Genomic DNA, 11,223 nt, shown 5'->3' on the forward strand with positions numbered 1-11,223 from the left:
TTATAAATAGCATCTAATAATGTTTTTTTAGCAATTTCAATACTGTATTCAAAATTGTCTTGAATTTTAACAATAATTGATTCGAAATTTTTATTAATTTTTTTTAAATATTTTATAAATTTAGAGTGATCAATATCATTTTTAAAAATATGAATAGTATCAATTAATTGAAAAAACATTTTAACATAATTTTGTGAACATTTAGAAAATATAATCATATCTTCTGAATTTATCTCGTTTATTAATGATGGATAAGAAATTAATAATTTCATAATTTGATACTCAATACATATTGGTTGTATATTTTTTTTTTCTATAGTTTTATGTTTGATACTTGATGTATTTATTTTAAATAAATTATTAATTTCATTAAATGATACTTTAATTATTTTAGATAAACTACTTATAATTTTAAATCTTAATGATGATGATAATGGAATTATTTTAAATAAATATTCAATATTATATTTTGATTTTTCAATATCTTTTATTGTTTTTAAATTATAATTTAAAATAATTTCTTCTAAAAAAAATTGCAATAATGACATTGCTTCTAATACTTTTTTGCTAAATATTTTATATCCAAATTTTCTAATATAACTATCTGGATCATATTTATCCGGCAAAAATAAAAATTTAATAATTTTATCATCTGTAGCATAAAGTAAACATACCTCTAAAGCTCTACGGGCAGCGCGGCGTCCAGCTTGATCTCCATCAAAGCTAAAAATTATAGAATTAGTATAAAATAGTATTTTTTTAATATGAGTGGAAGTGCATGCCGTACCAAGTATAGCTACTGTTTGCAAAAAACCAAATTGTGATAATCCAATTACATCCATATATCCTTCAGTAATCAATACATAACCAGATTTTTCAATGGCATTTTTAGCTTCAAATAAGCCATATAATTCATTGCTTTTATGAAATAAAGGAGTTTCTGGAGAATTTATATATTTTGCTTCATTGGAATCTTTTATTAAGCGACCACCAAAACCAATTATTTGTCCATCAGTATTTTTAATTGGAAACATAATTCTTCCACGAAACCGATCATATCGCTTGTATTTTTCAATAACAGGTGATTGATTTACTTTATTTATTATTTTATCTACAACAAGACCAGAAGAAGCTAATGTATTAATATTATTATAATCTAAAAAAACTTTATTTAATGCATTCCATTCATTTGGTGCATAACCTAAATTAAATCTTAAAATTATTTCTTCATTTAATCCTCGTTTTTTTAGAAAATTTATAGCTTCTTTTGAATTTTTTAATTGTATTTTATAAAAATCAGAAGCACATATCATTATTTTTTTTAATAAAGATAAATCTACATTAGTTGAATTTATATTAAAATATTTGGATGATTTCTCAGGTAATATTTTTTTATTAAAATAATAATTTTTTTCATCTTTTTCATAAATACTGATATTTTTTTTTAGATAGTTAACGGATTCTATAAAATGAAATCCTAAATAATTAATTAAAAATTGGATTGCATCACCGTATATACCGCATCCAAAACAATAATAAAATTTTTTAATTGGATAAACAGTAAAACTAGGAGTTTTTTCATCATGAAATGGGCACAATCCAACAAAATTAGAACCGCTTTTTTTTAATGAAATATAATCGCTTATTATATGTACAATATCTATGCGGTTAATTAAATTATTGATAAATAATTGTGAAAACACGGTATTTAAAATAATAAAATTAGTTAAATTATTATTTTATGCATTTAATACATTTTTTTAGGTAACTGTTGACTACGTATACGTTTATAATGACGTTTTATTGCTGCAGCTAATTTACGTTTTCTCACTGTAGTTGGTTTTTCATAAAATTCACGAGCACGTAAATCGGTTAATAGACCTGTCTTTTCAATAGTTCGTTTAAATCTTCGTATAGCAACTTCAAAAGGTTCATTTTCTTTAACACGAATTATAGTCATACGATTTTAATAATAAATTATGTTCAATAATATTTAATTTTAATTTTTAAAATAAATAATGATATTAATTAATTTATAAATAATTTTCATCATTTAATAATAAATAAGATTTATTTATAATAATATTATAAATTTTAAAAAATAAACACAAATTTTATATAAAATTTTATAATTTATTTATATTGATTTTTCAAAAAATGTACTTCATATACTATTCTAATAAATTACCATCAGAAGTAATAAATGCGGCACGAATTTTTTTTTTAGTCCATATGGTTTTAAGAGAATTACAATAATTTTTTAATTGTATTCTATAGATTTTTTCTTCACTTTTAAATAGATTTAATTTATATTCAAGAATCCAAATTTCATCATTAAATTCAACAACACGATCTAATCTAAAAGTAATATTATTTATTATAATTTCCATCTCATTATATGATTTTAAATATTTTGAAGAATCGAAAAAACGTCTTAAATGTGATTTTGATAATATTTTTATTACATATTTTCTACCTATTTTTGCTAATGATAATGAACATTTTAACCATTTAGAAATAAAATTTGTTGTTGGAACAATAATTGGCCATTTTTTTTGCGAACAAAGTCGTTCTAATAAATCATGAAAAATAATACCCTTGTCTATGTTAATTTTATCGTGAATAATATTAGCATTAGTTTTTAAGTTATTTTTAATTTCCAAACAAGGTGATTTAAATAATGAAAGAGTAATTTTGTTACTTTTCTTATAATTTGAGTTACAATTAATTATTTCTGAAGAATTATTTATTATATTTTTTAAAAAATCAATAGATAAATCTGTTGCGCCTTTTAGGCGATTATACCAGCTATCTAATATTAATCCATTTGTTTTATTTTTATTTCTTATTCCACTAAGAATGAGTAATTGTTTAGCTCGAGTTAATGCAACATAATATAAATTCCAATCTTCTTGTTCTTTAAATTTCTCTTCTATTTTAAATAAAATATCTCGAGCCATTCCTTTTTCACTAGAATATACAGAAAAATGTTTTGGTTTTAATTTATTTTGGGGCCAATTACATAAGATACCAATTTTATCAGAGTTATGTTTACTATGATTTGAATCTAAAATAATCACTATTGGTGCTTCTAATCCTTTTGCACTATGCACAGTTAAAATACGTATCGAATTTGTAGATACATTAATTTTTTCCTCATCTATGGAATTATTTTCTATTTTATTATCTAGATTGGATAATATATCTATAAATTTTGATAAAGTAATATAATTTTTAAGGTTTAATTTAAAAGATAATTCTACAAATTTATGAATATTACCAATTACTTGATTTATTTTAAATGCTACTGTATATTGAGTATAACGTTTAATTATTTTTCCTTCATATAAAATAATATCAAGTAAATCACATACTGGTAAATTTAAAGAAATTGCTAACCATTTTTTTAATAAATTATAAATTCTTTTTAGAGACAATGATTGTACGTTTTCTTTGCATATAGCTTTTAAACGTTTCCACCAAGTTTTTTCTGAGCGTTTTGCTAATATAATTAAATCTTCATCAGAAGAACCTGAAATAGGACTCTTTAATACATGTGCTAATGATAAAGAATCACTTGGCATATTTAGAAATTTTAATAATGCAATTAAATCAGTTATTTCTAAGGATTCAAGTAGACCACTTCTTTTATCTGATATAAATGGGATTCCATAATGACGTAATGCATTTTCATATGATAATAAATGTGTACGTTTTTTTATTAAAATCATTACATCTGACCATATTAAATTTCTATTATTTTTGATATTATTAGATTTAGTATTATTAATTAAAAAATTTTTTTTTAAATATAATAATATTTGAGCTATCATTTTTCCTTCATTTTTATAAAAAATATCTTCTTCTTCATGAAAATTATTTGAATTAATATTATCTTTTAAGATATTTGTATGAAAATTTTTTTCAAAAAAAAATGTATTTGTTGCTAATGGAAGTCTCCATACATTTCCTATATTTTTACAAGCAGTAGTTTGTTTAGTATAAATTGGGTTTTTTTTAAAACTAAGATTTAATACATTAATTAAATTTATAGAATTACGCCAAGTTCGATTAGAACGTAAAATAAAACCATTGCGTTTTTTTAATAATTTACAAGCTGCAGTGAATATACGTGGATCAGCATGACGGAATCGATAAATTGATTGTTTTGGATCTCCAACGATAAATATTGATGGTTTTATTTTTTTTACACTGTATTTTTTTATCCAAGATTTAATAATAATCCATTGTAATGGACTAGTATCCTGAAATTCATCTAATAAAATATATTTATATAAAATATTTAATCTATTTTGCAAATAGATCACATGATTATCATTAGTAAATAAACAATAAATTTTCCATTCAATATCATAAAAATCTATTACACGTTTTTTAAATTTTATTTTTTGATAAATATTAAGATACATATTTCCTAACTTAAAAAGCGCTTTGTTTATTGATAAAATTGAAGATTCTTTGCTTCTTTTGAGTAATTTTTTCAAATATTCTGCTATTTTTTTGAATTTTATATCGAATTTATTAATTGATAATAATTCATCATTTTTAAAGTATTTTATTAATTCATTTTTTAAATCCTTAGTTTTTAAATTAGAACGTAATTTACCATTTTTATCAAAAAATTGATTTGATAAAATAGAAAAATTATTAATACTAGGATTAGATGATAATATTTTTTCAATAATTAAAGCGCGTTTTTTATTAATTAAGGAACCTTTTTTTAATAAATTAACTATTATATTAATTTCATTAATTTTAGAGGAATTTTTCCATAAAGAAAAACGGGCATCTGATATGATGTCTTTTCCCATTAATTTGCGTAAAATTTCTATAGCATTGTTATTATTATTTCGTGATAATATCCACCATTCAACACGTTTATCAATAAATGCATTAAGTAATTTACGAATATTTTCATTACTAGTTCCAAAAAAATCATATAGTGTTATTAAAGATTTTTTAATAATAGATTTGTCTTTAGATTTATTAACAAATGTTATTAATTGATTATATGCATTTTCTATTATTTTTCCAGTAAATTCGATTAATTTATATCCGCGAATTGATTTAGAAAATAAAGGTGTTATTTGCATTAAATAAGCAAACCAACTATGAAATGTATAAATTGATAAATTTTGATTTTCTATTATTAATTTTTGATATAAATTACGAGCTAATGGAATAAAATTTAATATTTTTTTTTTAGATATACCCCGTTCATATAATAATATTTCAATTTTTTTATCAGAACTTAAAGAAAGTTCTTTTAGTAAATTCATTAGACGTTTAAGAATTTCTTTGGCTGCTTTATTTGTAAATGTAATTGCTAATATTTCAGATGCTTTAGCGCCATTTAATAAAATATGCAATATACGACTAATAAGTAACCAGGTTTTACCGCTACCAGCACAAGCTTCCACTATTACTGAATATTTTGGATTACAAGATATATTAATAAAAGATTGAATATTTGATGAAATACCATTAATATCATAAGATATTTCTGAAGATTTTTGTATTTTTTGATTCATTATTTTATTTTTATTATTTTAATTACTAATTTATTAACCATTCTCTTTTTCTACATAAACCTTTCATATTACAAAAACGACAAATTGATTCAATACCTAAAGCAGGTAATGATGCTCCGGTTGCAATTGAATATATTTGTTTTTTTATTTTTGATATTAGTTTTTCTGTTGTGACGGAATTTAATATATTTTTAGGAATATCTATTATTTTTATTTGCTTATTGTTTAATACAATATATTGAGCATTGTATTTAGGGATCTTTATATTTTTTTCTAATAAAAATTTATAAAGTATTAATTGATAATCCTTATTATTATGTATTTTTTTTCTTAAAGAATTATAGTCGCTAGTTTTGTAATCTAATATTAAATATTGATCATCTATATTTTTATCAATACGATCAATACGACCATATAATACTATTTTTTTGTTATTAAATAAAAATAAAGTTTTTTTATATTTCTTTTCTCCGGACACAAAATTCCAACCAGAATATTCATGAGAATTAGACCATTTTAAATAGTATGGAATTGATTTTTTCCAAGAAATATAGTAATTTAAAGAAACTGGACAAATTTTTAAAACTTCTTTAAATATTTTTTTAGAAATTAAATTTAATAATTCAAAACGTTTATCTAAAGAAATTAATTTTTTTACATTATTTAAATGACTATGATATAAAAAAAGAATTTTATGCACCCAATTTCCGTAATGATATTTTTGAGGAATATTATAAAAGTTATTAATGGAATTTAAATTAAGCATATGTTGCGCAAAAAATTTATAAGGGCATTCTATGAAATTATTATAACTAGTAATAGATATTTTATAAGGAAGTAATTCACCACAATTTGGAAGAGGAGGAAGTATAGGAATTGATTTTATATCATACAAATTTATTTTGGAACGATGTTTTTTTAATTTTTTTTTATATATATTTAATATTAATTGTAAGCGTTCAATTAAAGGGCTAATGAAATTTAATTCTGAATTTTTATATATTTGCCAAAATAATATAACTTTTTTACAACAACATAATAGTTCTGTTAATTCACGTAATTGTTTTTGACGTAAAGAATAATTTGTATTTAATTTTAATTTTTTTCTAAATATATTTGAAAAAAATAAAGTTTCCTTTACTAATGAAGGAAAATTATCAATATCAATTCCAACTATGAATACAGCATCAAAACGCAACAAATATATATCATTTATCGATAATATAGTAACACGATTATCATCTGATTTTGATATAAATTTTGTCATATCCATTTGTAATTCAATAAATTTTCTATATTCAGAAAATGTAAATAATAAATCTGTATTTTTATATATATTTGATAAAATTTTTAATACAAGTTTTCCAGATTCATTTGTGTCTAGTGCTTCATTAATACCTAATTCTAAAAAAAATTTTAAAATTATAGAATTCCATTTTGAGATAGAATAAGATTTAATATGTAATTTTTTATATTTATTTACTATTTTTTGTATTAATTTATATAAATCTAAATTAATATTTTTTAATTTTTTAAGGGCAAAATATAAGTTATTAAAAATAATAGTATCACGACAAATTGATTCAATTATTGATATATAATTATTTTTATCTAAAATATCATTTAATATATATGGTGATTTTAAAAAAATTAAAAATTTATTGGCTTTTCGAGGTTCATCTATTACATTAAAAAAATTAGTCAAAAAAGCTGCTGCACTAGTTCTCGATAATTTGCATCCTACCGTATTAAAAACAAAAATTTTTGATCGCTTCAATAAAGAACAGATTCTGCTAATTACTAGACTATCTAATTCAATAATAGCAATTTTTTTATAACCTAAAATTAATAAATTGATAATATTTTGGGATACTTGTGTAGCAATATCTTCTAAATTGTTACAAGGACAAATTGATAAATTTGATGGCACATCAATTTTTTTATCATTAATATATAAAGGAGATATAAATTTTTTAGTTATGGTAAATTCAGTTTTTGATAATTGAATTTCCGGCCAGGCTTTAAAATATAAATATGGTATTTTAGACCAATCTATTATTATTGGTAATACAGAGCAATTTTTGCCATAATTATTTAAAAAATTTATTTCAATTGGAGATGGTTGAATAGAGGTAAACCAAATTAATGGCATTTCTACTTCAACTATTAATTTTTTTATATTCATAAATCGCCATACTGATTCATCATTTTTAATTTGATAACACCAAATTGACCATATTAATTCAATTTCATCTTTTAATATAGTATAAACAAATGGTGATAAAAAATTTAAAGCTGATTTCCAACGAATTTTAATTTTATCTAGTTTATAAATTGATGGTAATAACATTTGATTTAATTCATGAAATAATTTAATTAATTCTTTAGAAAATATTAATAAATCAATTTTATTGATCATATTATTTTTTTTAAATAAATAATTTTTTTGTAATTTTAAATATAAATATAGTAATTTTTCATGGTTTTGAATTGGAAAAAAAATATCAAAATTAGATATATGTAATTTTAACCAATTATCAAATGTTCCAATAAATGGAGATATATAATTTTTAAAGGAAAAAAATTTATTAAATGCTTTTTTAAAATATTGAATATGAAGAGTATTTGGAACTATGATACGAAGAGATGAAAAATCATATTTTTTAGGTGAAATTATTTTTAAATTTTCACAATGTTTTATTATTTGTTTAACAGAATCGAACCAAAATAAAGCTGATGGAGTAATTCTTAATGCTGGATGTAACATAAATATAAATATGATAAAATTTAAGTTTTTAGAAAAAATGTAAATGAAAATAATATTTTAAAAAATTTAAATTTATATTTTATAATAGTTGTACATTACATTAGTAATGCATATGTACGAAATGACCATGTATACATAAAAAATATGTAATGGTATTGTATATATGAAATTCTTAAATATAATTTCTAAATTATAAAATAATATTTAAATTAATGAATAATATAATTTTAAATTTTAAAAATTATATATTAAATAAATCAAAAATAAATACAATATTAGAAAGAATAATGACTAAATATATCAAAGATATTAATGATACATCTTTCGATAAGGATGTATTAAAATCAAAATTACCTGTATTAGTGGATTTCTGGGCGGAATGGTGTACGTATACGTTTATAATGACGTTTTATTGCTGCAGCTAATTTACGTTTTCTCACTGTAGTTGGTTTTTCATAAAATTCACGAGCACGTAAATCGGTTAATAGACCTGTCTTTTCAATAGTTCGTTTAAATCTTCGTATAGCAACTTCAAAAGGTTCATTTTCTTTAACACGAATTATAGTCATACGATTTTAATAATAAATTATGTTCAATAATATTTAATTTTAATTTTTAAAATAAATAATGATATTAATTAATTTATAAATAATTTTCATCATTTAATAATAAATAAGATTTATTTATAATAATATTATAAATTTTAAAAAATAAACACAAATTTTATATAAAATTTTATAATTTATTTATATTGATTTTTCAAAAAATGTACTTCATATACTATTCTAATAAATTACCATCAGAAGTAATAAATGCGGCACGAATTTTTTTTTTAGTCCATATGGTTTTAAGAGAATTACAATAATTTTTTAATTGTATTCTATAGATTTTTTCTTCACTTTTAAATAGATTTAATTTATATTCAAGAATCCAAATTTCATCATTAAATTCAACAACACGATCTAATCTAAAAGTAATATTATTTATTATAATTTCCATCTCATTATATGATTTTAAATATTTTGAAGAATCGAAAAAACGTCTTAAATGTGATTTTGATAATATTTTTATTACATATTTTCTACCTATTTTTGCTAATGATAATGAACATTTTAACCATTTAGAAATAAAATTTGTTGTTGGAACAATAATTGGCCATTTTTTTTGCGAACAAAGTCGTTCTAATAAATCATGAAAAATAATACCCTTGTCTATGTTAATTTTATCGTGAATAATATTAGCATTAGTTTTTAAGTTATTTTTAATTTCCAAACAAGGTGATTTAAATAATGAAAGAGTAATTTTGTTACTTTTCTTATAATTTGAGTTACAATTAATTATTTCTGAAGAATTATTTATTATATTTTTTAAAAAATCAATAGATAAATCTGTTGCGCCTTTTAGGCGATTATACCAGCTATCTAATATTAATCCATTTGTTTTATTTTTATTTCTTATTCCACTAAGAATGAGTAATTGTTTAGCTCGAGTTAATGCAACATAATATAAATTCCAATCTTCTTGTTCTTTAAATTTCTCTTCTATTTTAAATAAAATATCTCGAGCCATTCCTTTTTCACTAGAATATACAGAAAAATGTTTTGGTTTTAATTTATTTTGGGGCCAATTACATAAGATACCAATTTTATCAGAGTTATGTTTACTATGATTTGAATCTAAAATAATCACTATTGGTGCTTCTAATCCTTTTGCACTATGCACAGTTAAAATACGTATCGAATTTGTAGATACATTAATTTTTTCCTCATCTATGGAATTATTTTCTATTTTATTATCTAGATTGGATAATATATCTATAAATTTTGATAAAGTAATATAATTTTTAAGGTTTAATTTAAAAGATAATTCTACAAATTTATGAATATTACCAATTACTTGATTTATTTTAAATGCTACTGTATATTGAGTATAACGTTTAATTATTTTTCCTTCATATAAAATAATATCAAGTAAATCACATACTGGTAAATTTAAAGAAATTGCTAACCATTTTTTTAATAAATTATAAATTCTTTTTAGAGACAATGATTGTACGTTTTCTTTGCATATAGCTTTTAAACGTTTCCACCAAGTTTTTTCTGAGCGTTTTGCTAATATAATTAAATCTTCATCAGAAGAACCTGAAATAGGACTCTTTAATACATGTGCTAATGATAAAGAATCACTTGGCATATTTAGAAATTTTAATAATGCAATTAAATCAGTTATTTCTAAGGATTCAAGTAGACCACTTCTTTTATCTGATATAAATGGGATTCCATAATGACGTAATGCATTTTCATATGATAATAAATGTGTACGTTTTTTTATTAAAATCATTACATCTGACCATATTAAATTTCTATTATTTTTGATATTATTAGATTTAGTATTATTAATTAAAAAATTTTTTTTTAAATATAATAATATTTGAGCTATCATTTTTCCTTCATTTTTATAAAAAATATCTTCTTCTTCATGAAAATTATTTGAATTAATATTATCTTTTAAGATATTTGTATGAAAATTTTTTTCAAAAAAAAATGTATTTGTTGCTAATGGAAGTCTCCATACATTTCCTATATTTTTACAAGCAGTAGTTTGTTTAGTATAAATTGGGTTTTTTTTAAAACTAAGATTTAATACATTAATTAAATTTATAGAATTACGCCAAGTTCGATTAGAACGTAAAATAAAACCATTGCGTTTTTTTAATAATTTACAAGCTGCAGTGAATATACGTGGATCAGCATGACGGAATCGATAAATTGATTGTTTTGGATCCAGTACTGTAAATATTGATGGTTTTATTTTTTTTACACTGTATTTTTTTATCCAAGATTTAATAATAATCCATTGTAATGGACTAGTATCCTGAAATTCATCTAATAAAATATATTTATA

Source organism: Diaphorina citri, unplaced genomic scaffold (genome assembly GCF_000475195.1).
Source record: "Diaphorina citri unplaced genomic scaffold, Diaci psyllid genome assembly version 1.1 scaffold1375, whole genome shotgun sequence".
In the NCBI taxonomy this organism is placed as follows: domain Eukaryota; kingdom Metazoa; phylum Arthropoda; class Insecta; order Hemiptera; family Psyllidae; genus Diaphorina; species Diaphorina citri.